We start from the raw sequence: 25,444 nt of genomic DNA, 5'->3' as shown, positions 1-25,444 counted from the left end.
TAAGCTACCATCTGGAAGTGTGTACTAATACCTTGCTAAACTAGTCCATTCTCCCGTTGTTATAAAGAAATACCTGAGGCTGCATAATATGTAATAAAAGATGTTTGTTGACTCATGGTTCCGCAGGCTTCTGCTGTGGCAGAAGCATAGTGGCTCTGCTTCTAGGGAGGACTCAGAAAACTTATAATCACGGCAGAAGGCAAAGGGAGAGTGAGGCAATTAACATGGCCAGAGTAGGAGGATGAGAGAGAGAGAGCACAGAGAGGGGTTGGTGGTGTGAAGTGCTATACACTTTTCAATAACCAGATCTCATGAGAACTCGATCACAAAAACAGCACTAGGGAGGTGGTGCTAAACAATTCATGAGAAATCACCCCCATGATCTAATCACTTCCCACCTGTCCCCACCTCTAGCACTGAGAATTACATTTCAACGTGAGATTTGAGCAGGGACACAGATCCAAACCATATCATTTGCCATATTGGAAGCCAAACTAAATGCAGTCGTACCTCCATATCCATGAGTTGAGAATCCATGGATTCAACTAATCACAGATCAAAAATATTCAGAAAAAAAATCTACAAAGTTCTAAACAGCAAAACAAATTTGCTGTTAACCAAATACTATGTTGAATTCATGCAAATGAAGTTTGTGCATAAGCATTGTATTAATTATTATAAGTCCTCCAGAGATGATGTAAAGTACACAGGAGGATGTACATAGGTTATATCCTAACATTATGCCATTTTATATAAGGGACTTGAGCATCTGTGCATTTTGGGATCTGTGGGGAGTTCTGGAACTAACCTGCCCCAGATATGGAAGCATGACTATAAAGTCTTATTAAAATTCAAGAGGTGGAAGATATTTTAACAACAACAACAAAAAGACCTCCAAAGTAAACATGTTGGAGTTATAAAATACTGAAATACTGAAAATTTTCTTTTCAGCATCTGCTCAAATATGTCTTTTATTCTGTATCCTATACCTTTATAGTATATATATACACACTATATTATATAGTATATATATCCTATATCTTTATATAAAATTTTATATAGATAGATAGATAGATAGATAGATAGATAGATAGATAGATAGACAGATAAATCAATAGCACTTGTTTTTTAAGTCTACTGAAAAAAATCAATGTATAGGCTGTAATTTGAACAGGGTTGATGAATTGTCTCTGAATATAATCAATGTAATAAACTCTAACATGACTGAGCTTTCAGAATTTTTTTTTGTAATGGATTTAAAACAATGTCTTTTTAAAATTTATTATATTTAGTATTCCATCTAAATCTATATGTATGTACTAGAGAAACACTAATAGTCTCAATAATTACACATAATTTTGTAACTTCATTTTTCATATTTGTTGATTTCTTATTAATAGCAATAGAACTGAGTTATTTTCTCATTACTACAAGTGATAAAAACCTATCATACTATATGATTCAGAAACCCAGTTAATTTTGAATGATTAATTTTTTTTATATTGATAGACATTATTCTACAACTGAAGAATGAAAAGTCTCAGTGGTTTTTACATACTGTTTGTTGAGGAACTAGCTTTTTTACTATGTGCATTTTGGTTCATGCTCTGGAACTCACCCCAAAATAATTTCAATTATATTGTGTCTTTTGTTCTTAAATTATCTCCATGATCACCTTTGTTCATCCATCTGTTGTGATACATTGACTTGTCTGCCTACCGAAATGTAATTGAGTTTATTTGACTGAATACCAGAATGCCTCTAACAATACATGTACAGTTCATTTATTTCTGTGCTATCACTGTTTTGTGATTGGCAGGTCCATGGCCACATATGCAAAAGTAGCTGAGAATTCTCCCCAGTATTCTACCCAAAATACATAAGAGTAAATAAACTTGTTATTTGACCTTTTTTTCTGTAAGTTTTGGTGATATTCGCTGTCAAATTTAAATGAATACACACACCCACACAAAGCATAATTTGGTTCTTACTGTATAGAAACCTTTTGTGTATATTGCAAATGAAAAAAAAAATAGGTATAGGCTATGATGAAGCACTGTATCTCCATTTAAGAAAAACGGGAACGATTTGAACAATTTTCAGTTTTGAACACGAATTATCATAATTATAATATTTCATATCCAAATACACATTACATTGAGAAAAATAAGTAACTACATGTAGGTTTATTATTAGTATTATTAATATTTTTGTAAATAATAGGTGGACTAGAGCAATGAAAAGCAACATTTGAATTATGAATATATATTTTTATGCTTATAATTACAATTAAAATGCTGCTTAATAACTGGAAGCCTTTCTGTAAGTTCAAGCCTCACATCCTTTGTTAATAATATGAGGATAATGATGCCATCCTGTTTTATAGATTTTTGATGCAGTACATATTAAATAATGTCTCTAAATATACTCCCAACAATTATAGAAATTTAGATATTAGAATATAAAATTTAGATATTATAATGTTTTTGTTATTACTACAAAATATTTTCGTAACCATGGCATTATGTAATATAATGTGCCTAGAAATACTCGTTTCAAGTACACGCTGTGTGCATGGTTGATATTTAATGAACATTAACCGTGTTTTAAAACCAGCACTATTGTGTTTTAAAAGCAGCAAGTGAAAAAGTAAGCTTTCATATGCAAATATATTAATTAAAAATGGTAATTTAGAGTTAGAAAGAAATCCTGGAATATTCATCCACCTGACTGTTTAGAACAATGGGATGCAAGGATATAAAAAGCACTTTCTTAATGTCATGTAGTCAGTGAAGGGCAGAAATGACATTAGGACCAAGGTCTTCAAATTTTCTAGTCAAATTCTCTTTCAAATTGTGTTATTTTATACAAATATTGATTAGTTTATGACACAATTACTCTTGGTTGGTGACATTTCCATGTTCTGTAATTACAAGTTATTCTTCAACAAAATTTTAGTCCTACCAATAATGTATTCTCTTGGAAATTCTCGGTAACAACTTCCATTGAAAAAAATGTATTTACCACACTTTATACAGCTTAAGATTGCAGGCATTTGAAATTGAACAAATCATTCAAATTTTAAACAGAAATTGTGTCTATGTGTAGTTTTAGCTAGGGAATTAGTTCCTTGATTGTTGGAAATAAGACAAAGATTGAGTTAATATTAAAGATGGAAATGTTCATTGGAAACAGTCAGTGCAGGCTAACCATGAGTGTTCCAAGTTTGCCACAAATATTAATATACTCATTCCACTTTGCATGTTGGCATAAAGAAGACAGGAAAAGGATGCTATGCAAAGGAAGGCAAAAAAGCTGTATTATTCTGAGTCAGGGAAAAATAACTTTATTATTGTTATTATACTTTAAGTTCTGGGACACATGTGCAGTGTGTGCAGGTTTGTTACATAGGTATACGTGCCATGGTGGTTTGCTGTACCCATCAACCTGTCATCTACATTATGTGTTTCTCCTAATGCTATCCCTCCTCTAGCCCCCCAACCCCTCAACAGGCCCCAGTGTGTGATGTTTGCCTCCTTGTGTCCATGTGTTCTTGTTGTTCAACTCCCACTTATGAGTGAGAATATGCAGTGGTTTTCTGTTCCTGTGTTAGTTTGCTAAGAATGATGGTTTCCAGCTTCATCCATGGCCCTGCAAAGTACATGAACTCATCCTTTTTTATGGCTGCATAGTATTCTATGGTGTATATGTGTCACATTTTCTTTATCCAGTCTATCATTGATAGGCATTTGGGTTGGTTCCAAGTCTTTGCTACTGTGAGCAATGCTGCAATAAACATATGTGTGCATGTGTCTTTATAGTAGAATGATTTATAATCCTTTGAGTATATAGGATTATACTCAAGTAATGAGATTGCTGTGTGAAATGGTATTTCTGGGTCTAGATCCTTGAAGATTCGCCACACCGTCTACCACAATGGTTGAACTAATTTACACTCTCACCAACAGTGTAAAATGTTCTTATTTCTCTACATCCTCTCTAGCATCTGTTGTTTCTGAACTTTTTGATAATCGCCATTCTAACTGGCGTGATATCATTTTTAAGCAGAAAGAACAAGATATACCTAAAAGTAGGCAACAAATGAAGCTATTTGGATATTAAAGAACTCAATTTAGAAATTCTACTTTCTTCAGATGACAAGTGTAATCAATTATGCTATAATTCTCTTTAATTTTCTATTTTGTAAGTTTGGTCAATCAAAATTGTATTTCCTGAACAAAATGCTAAGTTCTTAACAGTAAATGAAAAACTGCCTCTTGACAGTTTCGAATCAGAATTTTCAGCATCATCAAGTCACACAGTGTTAAAGTATGCCTCCAGCTGACAGACGAAATAGAAACTCCGTGGCTAACTGAGTTGCTCAAAGTTAAAATAGAGTCAGGTGGCCATGTCTGGGTGTGGGAACTGTCACATACTCTGTGTTCTTGGAAAGATGTTGCAAAAGTGCCACAGGATTTCCCTTTCTATAATCAAGCCAAAGCAGTTCCTCTTGTTAGTGCCAAGATGAATGGCAGATTTAAACTGCCCCCACCCCATGGCTGTTTGAAATAAACATCTAAAAGAAATTTTGGTTTAGGGCTTGAAAACAATCAGAGCCTGACTATTTTGACCAAACAGAACTGAACAAGTTTGAATCCTTCATTTTCAACAATGGATCTGATTGAGAACTGAGGTGAGAACTTTCCTATTTAAGCCAGACCCTCCGAGCACACTTTCACTTGTACTGAAGGGTGTGCCTCTCCAACCCGCACACTGATGTTTCAGAAAATAAAATTCTCCCTTTTTCCTCCTCAGATGTCATGGTCTTTTGTTAATAGGCAGTTGCACAACCAATAACAATGCATAAAACAACCCCAATCCCTTATGTAATAACAGCTGATCCTTGAACAATGAGGGGGTTAAGAATCCTCCGTTCAGTTAAGTGTGTGTGTGTGTGTGTATACACACACACACACACACACATATATATGTATGTATATATATACATACATATATACACACAGACATACATATACATATATTTAAGTGTATATAGACACACACAAAAACACATACATATATGTATACACACACACACACACACACACACATATATATATACCTGTGATTCTTCAAAAACTTAACTACTAATAGCCCACTGCTGACTGGAAGTCTCAATGGTAACATAAACAGTTGATTAACACATTTTGTATGTTACATGTATCGCGTAATGCATTCTTACTGTAAAGTAAGTGAGAGAAAAGAAAATGTTATTAAGAAAATATTAATGAAGAGAAAATATATATGCTAGTCATTAAATGGAAGTGATCATCGCAAATGTCTTCATCCTCAATGTCTTCACATTCAGTAGGCTGAGGAGGAGGAGGAAGAGGAGGTTTTGCTGCTTCACAGGTGGCAGAGGTAAAAGCAAAATCCACATATGTCAACCTTCACAGTTCAAACTTCCAAGTTGTTCAAGGGTCAACTGCTCAAAGAGTCGGTGAAGATGCCAGGAAACCATAACCCTCAACCACCAATTAATCTAGATGTGATCCATGATGTTTTATCCTGAGAGGGTTCAGTGGTGTTTACAACCTTCCTAATTTCAAAAAGAAACTCTCACCAATCCCCAATTGCTGCCTAATGTTTATTAATACTTTGTCAATTCCTGAATGAAACCCAAGCTAAGGTACAACTTACAACTTAATATCTGGCATAGAGTACTGCATTTTTTTTTCTTTGGCGCTAAGACTGGCCTGTTTTTATCTGCTTTTACTGGCTAATAGTTTCTGCTAACTCTACCATTTAAATATCAGTTTTACCACTTATTAACATTTTAAACTTAAACTAGTCACAATGTCATTTAACCTTAGTTTCTCATGCGTAATACAGTGGTAATACATCCTGACAACAAAAGTTAGTGTTTTGAGAGTGAATCATTAAGACTTAATAGATGTGTATCTTTGAATGTCAAATGTTTTCCTTGCAAAGTGTTTTGTGTAGTATGTACTCAAAAAATTACTATGCTATGCTTTTAAGTGAAGGAAGTGATAAGAACAATTGCAATACACTAAATATAATGCCAGATACATATCTCATATAATTAATTTAATTTAATTAACTAATGTACTCTGTGTGCATAGTTTACAGACAATGCTAATTGTCACAGATAAAGTAAAAATTGTCTTGAATGCATGAGAAATTCTCACCACTATTGCTGCTTTGAAACTGAAATAACGCCAGTCTTTGTGAAGAAAGTGGAGAGGGCCCACTTATTTCTCACCTCTTCCTTTCCAAATTTTTATATTGCCAGTTTATTGGAGTCTGAAAGTGTTTTCTATATTTTACTAGTATCTACTATAACCAAAAGTGCCAATCTGAGAATTCTAGGCATGGAAATAAAGAGAGAAAGAGAGAGTGAGAGAGAATCACTATCCCCATTGAAAATGTGGATTTATGAGAAATAAATCATTTATTTTAACTGATATCTTAATGGTTAAAATGGAAGAAGAAGATGCAATTTAGATAACTCTAGAAGTTAACTTCTCTTTCATCAGAGAGTTTAGATACTTTAAAACTTGAATATTTTTAAAATATTAATTTTACCAATAAAGACATATGTTTACACAATTAATAAATGGCAAAACCAGAAGGAGACATTAATAAAGATTTTTTTAAAAAAACTTTTGCATATGTGAATTATTAGTTCTACTGTAATAAGATCAAATAAAAATATTATTAATATTTTTGGCTGGAAACCATTCTGGCTTCCATGGTAAATCTTCAGAATCTAATGGGATTAGATTACATTTTACACGTGATTTACCGCAGAGAATAAAGGCAAAGCTGTGATAATTTTGTCTTTATAGTTACTCTCTTTGTGCCCAGTACCCAGTGTGTCACTAGAGTATATGTTTAATCAACCCTTTTCCAAATCTGCACTCTTTTAACAAATGAGTTGCCAGAAAGAAAAAAAATAAATAAAAAAGATCCAAAACCATAAAGAACTAGCTTTAAACAGGTGATTGTATTAGGAGTAAAATAATTAACCAGGTTTTGTGATGAATGGAAGAAAGTACACCCAGTGTTGACAGAAGGAGGCTGTAGATTTCTGTAGATGCAGAAGTCCTATCAAATAGGTATCATTCTTTCTCAGCTTTTAAAAGTCTTCTCAAGGTGAGAAATAAATCGAGTTCAGATCATCCTGTCAGAGCACTGTTTCAAGAAATGAACAAATGTTGCATTTTCAGCTGTGCCACCGGCTCTGAAGCTTGTTACAGCAACCTACTTTGCCCAGTTTTGTCATTTAAATGTTGTCATTAGTTTGTGATGGATGGAGAGGGGTTTTCAAACTGTGTTCAGTTTCCTTTCAGTTTTTCTCTCACTCAGAATAATTTTCTGTTTACTCCAGATCAGCATATCCAAGTCTTTTACACATATATTTAGTTTATTATATATTAGGAATTAAATAATTGTAATTTTCCTCTTCTCCTGTGACCACTTAGTGTTGTTGTATTTACAATTTAAACAAAAGCCAATGCCATTACTATAAATACAATGGTAGCCTGGATGCAATTTTGTAGAATTGATTCAAACATACAATTACTCTTACATGTGTTATGAGGCACAATCCAACATATAATTATAACTCATGAAAGCATGTGGTTTCAGTACAGATTTTCTGCTCCATTTCTAAACTAGAAATTGCTTGTCAAGGATCAGGAATTTGTATTGAGCAAAATAAGAAGAAGATAACTGAAAAGTAGGCTTTAGTTTCATATTTTATTTCATTGTACCTGAAGACATATTTTTTTCTTAAGAAATGGGGGCTCACTCTACTGCCCATGCTGGAGGTCAGTGGAATTCACAGGTACAGTCACGGCACACTGTAGCCTCAAACTTTTGGCCTCAAGCAATCCTTCTGCTTTAGCCTACTGCATACAAAGAGTATAGGTATATACTACTGCACCTGACTGTTATATGTTTTCTTATACTGACCTTCTAGGAGAGTATTTTATAGCATAAAAAATAAAAAAAAAAATCAGGGTCAAGGATACTTGACATTCTTGTTTTAATTTTACTAGCAATAATGTTAGCTATAGTCAATTATTATAGTAGAAGTCAATTACAGTACCATTTGTGAATCCTATTGATTTTACTATATACAGACAGTTTACAATAATGCAACATGCATATTTTGTAACAAAATCGTATGATGCAAATATGTGCATGACAAATATCAAAACCTATGAAGAAACATGTTTTAGGCAGAACGACTAAAATCCTAAGAATCATTGGAACAAGAACATTAAGTAATGCCTTAATTATCCTCATAATAGTAATAAAAATACCAGCGCAGCTAAAACAACATCCTAAACTCCTAATAAGTAACAAAACATATTGGAATTAATAAAAGAGTTTACCTTGACCAAAAAAAAAAAAGTGAAAACAGCTTGTTCAAATACTGTATAAGGAAGGGATGGCATTACTGAGTTATAAAAGCAAGGGCAAAATGTATAAATATCGGGTGGAACAGTGTGATAAGAACTTTCTGAGCAGAATGTGTGGCCAAACTAAGACAAAGTGAAAGTGAAGACCGTGGGGTTGAACAGGCATTGTGCATGGTACTTAGCTGGCTAAGGCCAGCCATTTAGTATTCTTTGTCTTTAATTGCTTTACTTGGGAGCAGAAAACATAAGCGTATTGGGAAAATGCCATATGGATTAACACAAATTTCAACTTATGATAACTTCAATGCCCTTTTACCAGTCACTTACTATGAGTTAATTTGAGTTACAGAAATATTCACTGAAACAAAATTAACTATTGATTAAATTATTGTTATTTGGATAAAATAAATTGTATTGTTTACTCCTTAAAACACTTGCTTTAGTATTTGTATCTTTATATTGTATATACATATAAGTAATGATTTTTGGCTAAATATATTTTTAAATACACAACACAATTGTTTATAATGATTGTCTTTCCCTTGTTAGAAATATTTCCATGTTCATGTAAAGCCAAAAGGATTTAAGTAGGAATTATGATAAAATAAAAATAAAAATAACTAGTACATTTTATGAACCTTTTTATTCCTGTTTCTACTTTTTGAGGTTTAAATTTCAGATATTTTTAGTTTTCTATTTTGCTTTTATTATAAGTGTGTTTTTCCCCAGATTTATATCTGAACATTCTCCCTTGGACCCAAGTCCAAATTCTGTTGAGAACTAGATTAGTCCTGTCTTTGGTGGACTTTTGTTCCTCTTTTGACATTTATTTTTCTTTCTGATCTTCTCTTGGACTTAACAGTAAGTCCCCATTCTCAAAGCTCTTGCTTACACACAGTCTTACGTAATGCTCATTTCTAATCTGGGGCATATTCAGCATTTTGAATAGTCATTTGTGAAGACAGACTGCCTCGAGATTCTTAACATGACTTGTGGTTTTGAAAAGGCCACTCAAAATGTTCACTTTTCCTTATGCTCTACCAGATTTTTTTTTAAGTTCTTTGAAAAGTTTACCGGTATCCAGGGAGCAAAGAAATAGCTTTGGTTACCTTTTAAAGAGTTATCAGCTAAGATTACAGTGTTCCTGCTCATCAATTTGCTTTTCCACACTGATCTCTGACTTGAAATTTTCAGGCTGTCTTGAAGGTCAAGTAACAAAATAGCACTATTCATTATAGGGAACATCACTCTTGCCCTTTCGTTGGGAGGACCCTGCTGTTCCATAGGTATGACAGCAAAAGGAGGGGCAGGAAGGCTCTATCTACTTCTGACCTTTGTAAGCTCCACTTCAGTAGTAGCAAGGATTAATGTAGAGAAATGTCTCTCTTTTTTAAAAAAAAAATCTTGTTAAAATTTTGCAACTCAAAAAGATGTCCAAATGTTCTATTTAAAGAACCTAAATTTTAAAATACAAAAGACAGATTATACACTCTTTATAGACCAGGATTGTTAGTAATTTAACAACACTCTTCTCTCCTGGGAACATCAGGCTTAATATTTAACATGCCCTTTTATACTCTGTTTTCAAGATAACTCAAACATCTGCTTTATGACAGGATTTCAATCAGCATGGAGTCAAGTGTAACTATCTGCTATTTCTTTTTATAGAAAAGATTAATTGTGTTTTACAATTTTTGAGTGACAATTATTCTGATGGATTCCTTTCACAATTCCATCCTCTCCAGGCTCAGTAGGGTGATAACTGATGTTCTTCCTACAACATCAAAATCTGTTCTATAAGAACCTGACCTGAACCGCTGTATAAGCAAGAGCCTAAATTGGGATATGAGCAAGAAATGAAGTTTTACTTTACATGAAACTTTATATATTTTGACTGTTCTTTTTATCATAATAACCTACTCTGGTTAATTCACTTTTATAATTTGGGTTAGCACAACTTGGAAAATAGAAGCATTTTTTTATTTAAATATGGAATTTAGCTAAAGTTTTTATGATTTTAAAATTAAATTCTAACAGCTAAAAGCTCACTTTTTCAAGATCAATTTTGGTAATTCCATAACATAAAAATTGCATTCATAATCATTCCATTAATATGCAAACAGCATTAATTTGCATGAGCAATTTGCTGCAATAGGCATCATAAAAGAATGCAATCAGCTTAACCTTCAAATTTCATTTTTTTTTTAATTCACTTCATACCTACTCAATTTTTTACAAAAGTTTTGCCTTATTATTTTATTTCTTTATTGAGATTTTATCTCTTTGGATTCAGAAACAACATTTAGTCAGGTAATCCTTTTCAAATACAGATTTTCATCTGGTTTCTCTCTTATTTCTGCATTTCCCTCTGGTCACTATTCTTTAGGCTACTGATATCTTAGATGTATGTAACAATATCTTGAGCATAAGTGATTCAGAAGTTGCAGTACAATCATTCTTTATAATCTTCGCAAAAGAAAACTGTAGACATTCTTCAAGATCAGAGATCCTAAAATCCTGTCTCTTGCTTTGCTCAATTCCTTTTGTGAATTTCCAGGGCACTAAAACTAAGATCAAAGCCATTGTTGAAGATTACGTATTTTGAAAAAAGATTCTTTCTCTCAAATGTAACTATCTAAAAAATCATAAAGTGATATCCAAAATTGTATAACTCTTAAAGAAATCTGGGACTTAACTTTCAGTTTTGTTAAAAGAATTTTTTTCAAGAAAAATGTAAAAACATTATTGCATCTGAGATTCACTGATGAATTTATAATTCATTTAATGACTCATTAATTTTTAATTAAAGTTCATTATTCTGCCAAGAAGTAAAATTAACAAAAAATACAGCAGAGAATTCCAAATCTGCAAATTAAAGTCAGAAATAATTATTTCTTAATATAATAGTTATAAAATCATCTGACCTATAGTATTAAGGAAAATCCTATAGCAGACAAAACAAATTGAACAGACTCATCTATATTATTTTAGTGGGTTCCCATATTATTTTGGTGGAAAACATGTCTAGATTTAGTATTAATCCACACTTGGTTTATATAAGAAAAAGGGAAGGACTGGTAGGAAATGTGGGTGCCTAATGGAAGCTAGGTGGAAAGAAAAAAATAGGAAGTCACTGGTATTTGAAGAAACTATGAATTGTGAGTATTTGTAGGTATAAGTATAAATTCAGGAAATGACAACGTTTGATTCTATTTCCATATGAACTAATTTTTGCCAGTCTGTCAGTCATAAGAGATGGAAGAATTATAGTGATTCCTGATGAATGTTACATAACAAATCAACATATAGAAATAAAATTATAAACTAAATAAATTAGAGGAACTATGTGAAAGAAATCTATAGTGAATAAAAATAAATGCAGACTATAGAGAGAATAAGAAAATCATGAGCAAAGTTAAATTACCTAATAATGTGTGTTAGACAAAAAACAGTGGGAGAAAGTACAACTACATCCTTTCCATAGTGATGAAATCAACATAAGATGGGACAATTCTTGACTAACAAAGCTTTTTTTCTTGTTTCTAAATATCTGAGAGAACATACATTTTTAAGTTGCAACAGGAAGTCTTTGTTTTCATTTTCTTCTCTTGGAAATCAATGAAAAACAAATAGAAAATAAGGATCAAAATAAAAATGACAACTTCAAAGAACAAGAGATACCTAAAACTCAGAAGTGCAAAAGGGAGGCGGGGGTATTTCTAAATGTTTAGAAGGTTAAATGATGAGTGCAGAAATGTATAGCTCAACATACTCATTGCTAGGAATCTTATAAAAGCACACATAGTACACTTTATCAAGTAAGTAGTACACCCTGAAGTAGGAAGCAACAGTCATATCTTCAACAGTGACAATTACGGCAAAGACTGTAAGATCTTGCTGATTTGATAGTTTGGCAGGCAGTGATAAATGAACACATGGACTCCCCATATTATCTAGAGAGGAACATATTTTTGTGGCAAGGAGGAAAAGAGATACCACCATTGTGAACAGCCCTGTGGTGTTAATCTTGACCGGCTGGGGTGATTTCACTGAGACACAAATAATCCTAAAACATGAGGGAAATTCTGGCAACCAAGTACATGAGCCTACATTCTCTTACAGGAAGAGTTACTTGGTTCAAAGAAGAGAAATAATTCAAACCAAACAATAATAGACTAATACAAAGTAAATAGAATAAAGTAGGAGAGAAATGGAAGAAGAGGAAGAACCAACCAAAGGAAGAATACTAACCACAAAAATGTTGCTGTAGATCTGCTAAAAGTCAGAATGAAAATGTCAAACTTAACTATAAAGTTATTGAGGCAGTTAGCTTAATAACAGACCATTAAATATGTCTTCATAGGGAAGAAATTGTGACAAGAAAAGAAAACATGAGCTGTTCAGAGAGAAAATAATTGTGATAAGAAGTAAAAGAATCTCATAGAACTAAAGGTTAAATGAGAAGCAGCAGAAATATTATAGACATTTCCAGAATCACAGTAGGTAAAACAAAGTATGAGACTTAAAAATTGAGCAAAAGAGAGTGAACATTAAAAAAAATTGAACGAGATACAAAGAAAATTCAAATAAGCATTTTTTTCCAAACAAGATTTAATAAACACATAACTATTATCTCCTAATTGGTATGATGTAAATAGTGGAACAAAGAAAAAACATTTAGAGATTCAATTAAAAAAATATGACTTTTTGGATATAAAGGAACACTCGAATTTACTTCTTTAGAGGGAATGTTATATCCCAGGAGAAGCTGACCTAAAACCATCTACTAGAAAATAAACCCTGTAAGTTAGCTGATTGTCAGATTTCATATATATAAATGCTTTGAGTAGCCAGAAAAAAAAAAAAAAAAAGATTTAATTCTTTTATAAGGTGAAAAAGTAGGCCGACCTTCAACTTCTCCACAGCAATACTCAGTGTTATAATGATAGTGAAAAACTACATAGACAATCTTCAAGGAAGGAAAGTGTGATCTAAGACAGTTACAGCAAGCTAAACTACCATTCAGATATGAAAGCAATAGGGACAAAGGAGTCATGTTTCGAACTTAGCAGAAACCAGAATTCCTGGTAATTTCATTTGAACTCTAAGTTCATTTTGAAGAAAATCTCAGAAAATACATGTCATTGACTAAGAGAAAGATGGCAAATGTAAGTCAAGGAACATTGAAGTATTTAATTGTTTTACTGAGTAGGATGAAAAGCACAGCTTGTGGTTATAGACATGATGTCAATAAAGAAATATACAGAAATATATAAGGTACTATGTATGCTGATTTCCAAATTTTAATAGCTAGAGTAAAGGGCATATCATTTAGATGCGTAAATTAAATATTTTTTAAAGTGAACATGTAAGTAACAACAATAACAAACTTTAATAAAATTGAACAGTAGAATGTAAGAGTGGAAATGAAAAATCTAACAGAAAATGAAACTGAGAGATAATTTTCTTTTCACTGTATACTTTAGTGTATCTTTTACATTTTGAACTACATACAAATATTACCCATTCAAAATGAAGAAACAAGAAACACAAATAAGTGAATAAATGGGACAAATATTAAACAACTATCTGAGTAAATAAATGAATAAATAAAATTCCTGATCTGATCCATAAGACAGTGCACAATTGACCAAAATTTCTGGAGAGTCAAAAGGCCTTAAGATTTTCTAATAAAATGTATCAAAACACATATATTATTTACATCCTGCTAGCAATCTTTAAGCAAGTATCGAATTGTGATTCACACAACCAATGAAAAGTAGATTAGAAGTTAACCTAATGTGGTATATTAAAACATATTACTAACGAAATGCATAGTTCAAAAGCTAAAGAAGTATTGCCATAGTATAAGGATACCTTGATTGAGACCATTTTTTACTAATATATTTATGTGTGTGTATGCATGCACATACATAACAATATATGCATACAAATACTGTTTATATATATATATACACACACACACACACACACACACACACATATATATATACACACACACTTTTTTTTTTTTGAGACAGGATCTTGCTCTGTCACTCAGGCCGTAGTGCAGTGGCACAATCATGGCTCACTGCAACCTCTGACTCCTGGGCTCAGATGATCTTCCCACCTCAGCCTCCCAAGCAGCTGGGACTCAGGCACACACCACCCTGCCCAACTAATTTTTATTTTTATTTTTATTTTGTAGAGATGAGTTTCACCATGTTACTCAGGCTGGTCTTAAACTCCTAGGCTCATCTATGGCTATACCACCCTGAATGTACCCGATCTCGTCAAACTCCTAGGCTCAAGTGATTGTCTCATCTCAGCCTCTGAAAATGCTGGGATTACAGGCATACGCTACTGTACTTGGTCTATATGCTTTCTATGCATATAATTTGTTAGAACTGTGTTCAAATATAATATGTATACATATTACACTTTGTTTTTTGTTGCTCTGTTATTCATTGAGATTGCATTTAGTATCTGATATGGGATCTCATTTATCAGTAATTTCTTTTGTGTTTTCTTGTCTGTTATTTACTAATATTCATAGTACATTTTTACTCTTTGTAATTTTATGCTCTATTAAAAATTAAAGTGTTCAGTACGATATTTATGATTTAGACTGTATTCCATTATTCAAAATACCATATTTATGTAGGTAAAACAGTGCTTTGCTCTAAAAATGAATGTTACAATTACTTTCAATATAAGTATAATAAAATTAACTTAGATTTCCTTTTATCTTCCCCAAATTTTGCTTGTAAACTGGTTGTATGTTATACACCTTTATTTTATGTGTTTACAATATGTGAGTTGTTTCCTGCCAATTAACCCAATTCCAGTTTTCTTGTCTGTCAGTGAGATAAATTGAAGTTATTCTTTTGAAAATTAACCTTGTACCACAAATATACCAAAATTAATTTTAACATCAAATAAAATAAAAACAAAATAGAAAATGATTTTGAAATTGTTCATGGCAAACACTTTGTACACTTTGTATTAAAAATGTCTTTTTTTTTTTTTTTTTTTTTTGAGACGGAGTCTCGCCCTGTCCTCCAGGCTGGGGTGCAGTGGCCTGATCCCGGCTCATTGCAAGCTCTGCCTCCCAGGTTCACACCATTCTTTTTCCTCAGCCTCCGGAGTAGCTGAGACTATAGGCGCCTGCCACCACGCCGGGCTAATTTTTCTATTTTTAGTAGAGACAGGGTTTCACCGTGTTAGCCAGGATGGTCTCCATCTCCTAACCTTGTGATCCGCCTGCCTCGGCCTCCCAAAGTGCTGGGATTACAGGCGTGAGCCACCGTGCCTGGTCAAAAATGCCCATTTTTAAAGAGTGTTTTTTTTTTTTTTTTGCAATTTTTTTTACTAAGGTTTTTAAGATTAGGAATGCAGTGAATTTTCAAATAGCAATGTCTACTTTTTTGCTGGTAAATTTCTCATAATAATTATCATCAAAAGTCTTTCCTTTAGGAGATTGTGAGCTGTACACCAAATCAGAGTCATCAGTCTTAAAGTTCTTCTGACAATTTAATGGACAGAATTAAATGGGCTAGAGTGAGTTCTTGAGATATAAAGATAAAGGTTATATAATAATTCCAGAACTAAATATTTAATTTATTAAAAACTTAGTCATTACCATTAAGTTTTAATTTTCCGTAAGAAAATTTACAAAAGTGTAGGACGCTGTCTATATTACATGGCATGATTATATACCTGCATAATTATGTGGGCTATTTTTTTTTTTAATTTTTTCCCCTTCTGTTTAGAGTAGTCACAATAAGAGATGATACTATTTATTCATTGGATCATTTTTTTGAAAAATATAGCATGAAATGCATACATTGCAACCGACCAAGCAATGGGCTCATTGCTTGATGCATGTAAGCCAATTTTATCACACCAGCTTTTGAGAAAAGCTTTACTGTGAATTGACTGGCAAAGAGACAGGAAGCAATGCTCAAATCTATCTCTCCAAATTGGGGACTTGGGTAGGATTTTTAGGGAGATATGTCATGATTGGGTCATGACAAAAAGTGATACCAGGACATAATCTGATTGGAGCATGCCATAAGGTATTACTAAGGCTTGCTTCTTAATTCAGTCTCTGTTCTTTATCCCAGCACTTTGGTTCCACCTGTGGTTGACTGTTTAGTTTTGGTTGGTTTTGGAGTCACAAGTTGAGCACATTTATTTCATCCAGACAGACTCAGGTTACATGACCTGCAATTTGGGGGTTCATGGCAAATGAAAAATAACTCACCATTTAATTACAAAAATTAGCAATTGTAGCATTCATTTGATTGGGTTGGTTACATGATTGTGCTGGTTATGTGATTACAACGTTTCTAAATTTAATAATGTAAATAGTCTTGATGTTTTAGCATAAAAAAACATAAATTCTAGGAACCATTTATACCTCTTTTGTTCACTTTTGTATCTTTAGCCAAAGTCTAATACTCAAATTCATATAAATACAATGAATGGTTGTTGAATGCACAAATAAGAAATACTCATGAGCTCTTGGGAAAATGGGAATCAAGAAAGGCTCAAGCCAATACAATTTTATATGTGAGTTGTTTGGTTTTAATCACTAAAGCAAATACTTATTAAACACACTCACATATAGGAAAACCCTTGAAATAAGACAATTTCCCATTTTTCCAAAGAAAGACAAAAATAGACTGTCGGCCAATTTGACCGCATCAATTTTCGGGAATATAAATTAAATTTGTAAAATATCTCGAGTAAATTTAAATTATTATGTGCACAAAATAAAATAAATGACATTGATTTCACATTTTATGAAAAATTATTTAAATTTTTTACATAAATTTTTAATATTCTTGTGTATTAGCCCATTCTCACACTGCTCTAAATACCTGAAACTGCATAATTTAATAAGAAAAGACATCTACTTGGCTCACAGATCTACAGGCTATACTGGAAGCATTGCTGGGGACGCCTCAGGAAACTTATAATCATGGCAGAAGGTGAAGGGGAAGCAAGCACATCTTGCTATGGTGGAGGAGGAGAGACAGAGAGAGGGAGGGAAGGGGGAAATGCTACACAGTTTTTTAAACAAGGAGATTACATGAGAACTCACTCACTATCATGAGAACAGCAAGAAGGAGGTCTGCTGCCCCCATGATCCAATTAGCTTTCATCAGGGCCCTCCTCCAACATTATGGGTTACAATCCAGAAGAGATTTGGGCAAGGATACAAATCCAAACAATATCACCTTGTGTTCTTTCACAAAATACATTTTTAAACAAATGTCTCTTGTTTATAACCATAAACTGTTCATTTCTAAGTTGTGTGAGAATAGCACTTTTTGTATATATGTATACACATATAAGAGACAGACAGGGAAAGCAGGACGGGGACACTTCCACATTTCCCTTACGTGATGTGCTGACTGCAACTACCTCAGCCTTGTAGCCTTACAATCACAAATGCTTCCTTTCACAAAAATAGGCCAATCAAACCTGAAACAAATGAGTACTATGGCAACAGTCATCATGGCTATTAAGAATGAAGACATTCCAGAAGACCCTTCCCAAATACCTACACCCAGTAATGTCCTAACCTGACCTTTTCTTCATTTTAATAGTGAAAATCACACCCACCAGTAGAAATTTAAAATACTAATGAGACATGCATCACCAGAAGAAGCATGATGAGAATAGTGAAAATTACCCACAGGTAGAAATTTAGGAAACTAAACCTGAAGAAGCATGATGAGAATAGTGAAAATCACCTACAGGTAGAAATTTAAGATACTAATGAGACCCGCATCACCTGAAGAAGCAATGACAAGAAACTGCACAGTTATGACTGACAGACCACTCCAAAGATGCAATGGTGTTGCCTGGAGGAAATCCAATGAAAAATCTCTAGACTAACCTGCTTCCAGAGAGTTAGCTGTGGGACCCTTCCTCTTGCTGTCTCCCTTTCTAGGGAGCTGAATGTTCCAATAAACTGTCTTGCTCAAGCCCATCACAGACTCTTGGTCTATTTCTATTCACTGAGGGTCAAGAGTTGATATTGTTTGGATCTGTATCCCTGCCCAAATCTCATGATGAATTGTAATCTCTAACATTGGAGAGGGAGTCCAGTTGGAGGTGATTGTATCACGGGGGCAGCATCTCATGAATGGTTTATCATTATCACTTTGGTGCTGTTCTTATGATAGTGAGTTCTCACAAGATCTGGTTGTTTAAAAGTGTGTAGCACCCCCTCAATATCTCTCTTGTTCCTTCTCTGACCACATAATACATGCCTGCTTCCTGTTTGCCTTCCTCCATAATTGTAAATTCCCTGAGGTCTTCCCAGAAGACAAGTAGATGCCACCATGCTTTCTTGTATAGCCTGCAGAACTGTGAGACAATTAAATTTCTTTTCTTTATAAATTACCCAGTCCGAGATATTTTTTGCAGCAATGTGAGAATGGACTAATATGGAAAATTGGTACTGAAGAATGGGACACTGCTATGAAGATACCTAAAAATGTGGAAGCATCTTTGGAACTGGGTAGCAGGCAGAGCTTGGAACAGTTTGGAGAACTCAGAAAAAGACAGGAAGATGAGGGAAAGTCTAGAAGTTCCTAGAGACTTGTTCGATGGTTGTGACCAAAATGCTGATTGTGATATGGACAGTGAAGGCCAGGCTGTGGAAGTCTCAGATGGAAATTAGGAACTTATTGGGAACTGTAGTAGAGGTCACCTTTGCTATGATTTAGCAAAGATTCTGGCTGCATTGAGCCCTTGCCCTAGGGATCCATAGAACTTTGAACTTGACAGTGATGATTTAGGGTATGTGGTGGAAACAATTTTTAATCAGCAAAGTGTTCAAGATGTAGCCTGGCTATTTCTAACAACCAGCACTTATAAAAGTAAGTAAAGAAATTACTGGAAACTGAAACTTACATTTAAAAGGGAAGCAGAGTGTAAAAGCTCAAAAAAAAAAAAAAAAAAAAAAAAAAGAAGACTTGCCATGTGGTAAAAAAGAAAAACATATTTGAATGGGAGGAATTCAAGCAAGCTGCAGACATTTGCACAACTAAAAGGAGGCCAGGTGTCAATAGCCAAGAAAATGGGAAAAAAGGCCTTGAAAGCATTTCAAAGAACTTCACGGCAGCCCTTCCCATCACAGGCCTGGAAATGTAGGTGAATCAAATGGATTTCTCAACCAGACTCAGGGCCCTGCTGCCTTGTACAGCACTGGGACAATGCTTCCTGCATCCCTGCCACTCCAGCTCCAGCTGTGGCTAAAAGGAGCACAGGTAGAGCTTGGGACCCTGCTACAGAGAGTGTAAGCCTTAAGTCTCAGTGGTTTCCATGTGGTGTTGAACTTGCATGTGCATACAAAGCAAAAGTTGAGGCTTTGGAATCTCTGCCTCGATTTCAGAGGATAAATGGAAAAGCCTGAACATTCAGACAAAAGCCTGCTGCAGAGGTGGGCCCTCATAGAGAACCTCCACTAGGGCAGTGCAGAGGGGAATGTTGGGTTGGAGCCACCACATAGAGTCCCCACTGGGGCACTGCCTAGTGCCCAGATTCCAGAATGGTAAATCTACTGGCAGCTTGCACCCTGCCCCTGAAAAAGTGGTGTTCAACACCAGCCCTGCAGATCAACTGTGAGGGCTGGGCCCTGCAAAGTCACAGGGGTAGAGCTGCTCAAGGCCTTGAGAGCCCATCCTTGGTACCAGTATGCCTTGAATGTAAGACATGGAGTCAAATGAGATTATTTTGGAGCTTTAAGATTTAATGACTGCCCAGCTGGGTTTTGGACTTGCATGGGGCCTATAGCCCCTTTGTTTCATTTAAAAATTTATCCGTTTAGAATGAGAATATTTACCCAATGCCTATATCCCTATTTTTGTATCTTGGAAACAACTAACTTGCTTCTGATTTTACAGGCTTATAGGCAAAAGGGAGTAGCCTTGTCTTAGATGAGACTCTGGACTGTGAACTTTTGAGTTAATGTTGAAATGAGTGAAGACTTTGGGGACTGTTGGGAAGGCACAATTTTATTTTGAAATGCCAGAATAACATGAGATTTGGGAGGGCCAGGGGTGGAATGATATGGTTTGGATCTGTGTCCCCACCCAAATTTCATGTGAAATTGTAATCCCCAGTGTTGGAAAAGGGCCCTGGCGGGAGCTGATTAAATCATGACAGCAGGCTTCTCATGAATGGTTTAGCATCATTCCCTTAGTGCTGTTCTCATGATTGTGAGTGAGTTCTTGCAAGATCTGGTTGTTTAAAGGTATGCAGCACCTCTCTAACCTCGTTTCCTCCTGCTCCGGCCATGTGAATTGCTGCCTCCATGTTTGCCTTTTGCCATGATTTTAAATTTCTTGTGGCCACCTCAGAAGCCAAGCAGATGTCAGCATCATGGTTCCTGTACAACTTGTGGAACCGTAACCCAATTCAACCTCTGTTCTTTATAAATTACCTTGTCTTAGGTATTTCTTTATAGCAATGCAAGAATTTACTAATACAAGAGCCTACCAGCTGGTAGTATATACACATTACATTTTTGGCCTTTACCCTTAAAATCCCCATCAAAACACTGTTTTTATAAAGTTACTTTGATCAGCTTCTTTCCTTCCCTCTCCACCCCTCCTCCCTGCCACTTCATTCAGTGAGGTTGTTTTTCTTTTTTTTTTTTTTTTTTTTTTTTTTTGAGACGGAGTCTCGCTCTGTCGCCCAGGCTGGAGTGCAGTGGCCGCATCTCAGCTCACTGCAAGCTCCGCCTCCCGGGTCTACGCCATCCTCCTGCCTCAGCCTCCCGAGTAGCTGGGACTACAGGCGCCCGCCACCTCACCCGGCTAGTTTTTTTGTATTTTTTAGTAGAGACGGGGTTTCACCGTATTAGCCAGGCTGGTCTCGATCTCCTGACCTTGTGATCCGCCCGTCTCGGCCTCCCAAAGTGCTGGGATTACAGGCTTGAGCCACCGCGCCCGGCCGTGAGGTTGTTTTTCATACATTTGAAACATAGTAACATTTATCTGGCACAGTCTATATTTCATCCAGGGATCCCCAGACATTCATGCTGATTTTTTTTTAGCTTGCATAAAATAAAGTTTATTCTTTGTGATATGCTGTTCTATGAGTTATGATAAAGACATAGAGCTATGTATCCACCATTCCAGTACTGTATAGAACAGTTACTTCATGCTAAAATTTTCCCCACATTCCCCATTGTAGTCAATTACTATCCCCTCTCCCAACTCCTGACAACAACTGATCTATTTTCCAATTCAGTAGTTGCATTTTTTCCAAATTTCATATAAATTTGGTCCTACTGACGGCAATAATGGCCATTCTTGAGATGCCTTTGTGAGGATGCTGGCTGCAGCAGTGAAGGCACAGCTGGGACTGAGTGCTCCACAGAGCTGGTGGGAGCCAAATACAGGTAAGAGACCCACCCCTTACTGAGTTGGCAGAGCAGGAGTCTGCACTCCCAGATGTAGCCTCAGCCACACAGCCACAGCTCCAGACACCAGCATCCCTGTGCTTTTGGGGAACCCAGGAAGAACCTGACCCCACAGGCTTGAAAATGTCTGCTGCTTCTTCTTGACCTCTCCCTGCTCCTAGTGAGAGGTGACAATGTGCTAGCAGCCCTCACTCTCAGTGCCTCCTCGGCCTTGGCATCCACTCTGGGCACCTGAGGAGCCCTTCAGCCCACCACGGCACCGTGGGAGCCCCTCTGGGTTGGCTGAGGCCGGAGCCTCCTCCCTCTGCTTGCAGGGAGGTATGGAGGGAGAGGCGCCGGCGGGAACCGGGACTGCACTGGCGGGCCAGTGTGAGTTCTGGGTGGGGCGCCGGCGTGGGCTCGGTGGTCCACCACACCAAGCAGCCAGCCAGAGCTGCCAGCCCAGGGCAGTGAGGGGCTTGGCATCCCAGCCAGCAGTTGTGGATGTTGCCCTGGGTCCCCTAGCAGTGCCGCCCACCAGTACTGCACTCAGATTCTCGCAGGTTTAGTTGCCTCCCCCTGGGACAGGGCTTGGGGCTTGCAGCCCACCATGTCTGAGCTCCCCACCTGCGGTGGGCTCCAGCAGGGCCCAAGCCTCCCCGACAGGCGCCACCCCCTGCTTCCAGACCCTAGTCCCATTGACAGCCCAAGGGCTGAGGAGTGCAGGCCTGGCTGGGGAGTGGCGGCAGCTCCACCTGCAACCCCTGTGCAGGATCCACTGGGTGAAGCCAGTTGGGCTCCTGAACCTGATGGGGACTTGGAGAACTTTTATATCTAGCTGGAGGATTGTATGTGCACCAATCAGCACTTTGTGTCTAGCTCAGGGTTTGTATATACACCAATCAGCACTCTGTGTCTAGCTCAGGGTTTGTGAATACACGAATTAGTACTCTGTATCTAGCTAACCTAGTGCAGACTTGGAGGACTAGCAGTCTGTGACTGTCTAGCTCAAGGATTGTAAATGCACCAATCAGCATTCTGTGTCAAGCTCAGGGTTTGTAAATACACCAATCAGTACTCTGTGTCTAGTTCAAGGTTTGTAAATACACCAATTGGTACTCTGTATCTAGCTAACTCTGTATCTAGCTAACTAGCACTCTGTGACTCTGTGTCTAGCTCAAGGATTGTAAACGCACCAATCAGCACTCTGTCAGAATGGATCAATCAACTCTCTGTAAAGTGGACCAATCAGCTCTCTGTAAAATGGACCAATCAGCAGGATGTGGGTGGGGCCAGATAAGGGAATAAAGGCAGACTGCGGAGCCAGCCCCTGGCAACCTGCTCTGGTTTACTTTCAAATTGTGGAAGCTTGGTTCTTTGGATTTCTGCAATAAATCTTATTGCTGCTCACTGTTTGGCTCCGTGCTGCGTTTATGAACTGTAACACTAACTGCGAAGGTCTGCAGTTTCACTCCTGAAGCCAACAAGCCCACGAACCCACCGGGAAGAACAAACAACTCCAGATGCACTGCCTTTAAGAGGTGTAACACTCACCATGAAGGTCTGAAGCTTCACTCCTCACAGCGAGACCACGAACCCATTAGAATGAAGAAGCTTCAGACACATCTGAACGTCTGAAGGAACAAACACTGGACACACCATCTTTAAGAACTGTAACACTCACTGCAAGGGTCCATGGCTTCATTCTTGAAGTCAGACCAAGAACCCACCAATTCCAGACACATTAGTGCCCCCTCTGAGGTGGAGCAAAGTTGTGGCAAAGCCTAGGTGCTGCCACAACTCAGGTGTGCATATGCTTAAGGCAGCACTGACATACCAGTCCCCTACAATCTCAGCCCTCTTCAGACTTTGGGTGCCAATGAGCATAGGAGGAGGCCCTGGGGCATTGAGGCGGCCTGGCTTAGGGCTGCAGATGCTTCTCAGTGCAGACAGCCTGGAAACCATGGACAGCATGTCAAAGGTTGACAGGTTCTTGGGTGGAAAGGAGCAGGTGTCTGGGAAAACCTCATCTTCAATCCAGATACAGCCTGAAGGCTAGGGGGCTGGGCTTCCAGTTCCAGATGAAGTCTGCAGCCCCTACTGAAAACTTCATTAATAACCATTTGGCCAATTGGATGGCGCTCTTTCCAAGCCTGTCTGTGGTCACACATGAACCAATCATCAAGCACTTCCTCCATTCTAAGCACATAAAAAACACATACTCAGCCAGACTCACATACTTGTTGAGATGACTTGGCTGCAGAAAGGAGCTACATCCTACGGGTTTTCTCTCCACTGAAAAAGCTGGACCCTTGTTGGGATGAGCTGCCTGCAAAAAAAAAAAAAAAACCTTCCCGCTATGGTTCTCCTCTTTGCTGAGAGCTGGAAACTCATCAGGACAACCTGCCTACAGATAGCAGTTACACACTCTGTGTCTCGTCTCTGACTACAGTTACACTTGTCAGAACAACCTCCCTATAATAGGAGCTACCCATTTCGGGTCTCCTGAGAGCTGTTCTGTCACTCAATATAGCTCCTCTCTACCTTGCTCACTCTCCAGTTGTCCACGTACCTCATTCTTCTTTAACACAAGATGAAAACTGAATGGTGCGACTGAAAGGAATTAACACAAACAGGACTGAAACATGCCCCCCCTACTCACCACATGGCAGATGATGAGGAGAGAAGATCTGTGACCCTTCAGGGAGCCCAGACATAGGGGCTCCCAGAGCCAGGGCTGCGATTTCCTCTTTAGGGCTCTTTGGTTCCTGGAATCTCGAAGCTCTCAGCATGTTAAAGGCAGACAACTTTAATTTTTGCACCACATTCCCCAGTGCCCACAGCAGAAGTTGCTTGTGGTACACATGGTCCAGCCACAGCTTCACATGGAGCTGGCACCAGTGCTGGTGCATGGAGCTGCCTGTCCTACTGTAGCTAGCATGCCTGGCTGTGTGCATTGTCCAGACTCCATGTTTCCTTGTTCACATACCCCTTGCCACTCTGCACCTGGCTTGTCCTTGGTAGGCATGGGATCCAGGCTGGTAGTGCAAGCCAAGCACAGCATGACTGGCCCAGTGGGCAGAATGAGCCCAATAGGTGCAGGTGCCCAGCTAATTTTTTGTATTATTAGCAGAGATGGTGCTTCACCATGTTGGTCAGGCTGGTCTCAAACTCCTGACCTAGAGTGATCTGTCCGCCTTTGCCTCCCTCAGTGCTGGGATTACAGGCATGGACCACTCTGCCCAGCCAGCAGTGTTATGTTATATGGATGTACTACTGTCGTGTTGTTGTTGTTGTTTGATGTTCTGTTGTTGAAATCAATCGTGATTCTTTCAAGCTTTTGGCAATCATAAATAAAGTTACTCTAAAAATTCATATACAGGGTTTGTGTGACCTTTTAAAATGTAATTAGGGTAATTATTTAGGAGCCAGATTGCTGAGTTGTATGCTAACTCTACTTTTAACTTTATTACAAAACTCTCAAGCTATCTTTCAAAGTAGCTGCAACAGTTTTCCTTTCCACTGGTATCAAATGAACATGTCCATTGCTACACGTCTGTTCCAGCAT

The sequence above is a fragment of the Macaca fascicularis genome, chromosome 1, assembly GCF_037993035.2.
Source record: "Macaca fascicularis isolate 582-1 chromosome 1, T2T-MFA8v1.1".
NCBI classification, from domain to species: Eukaryota; Metazoa; Chordata; class Mammalia; order Primates; family Cercopithecidae; genus Macaca; species Macaca fascicularis.
Note: the sequence above shows the minus strand (reverse complement) of the source record.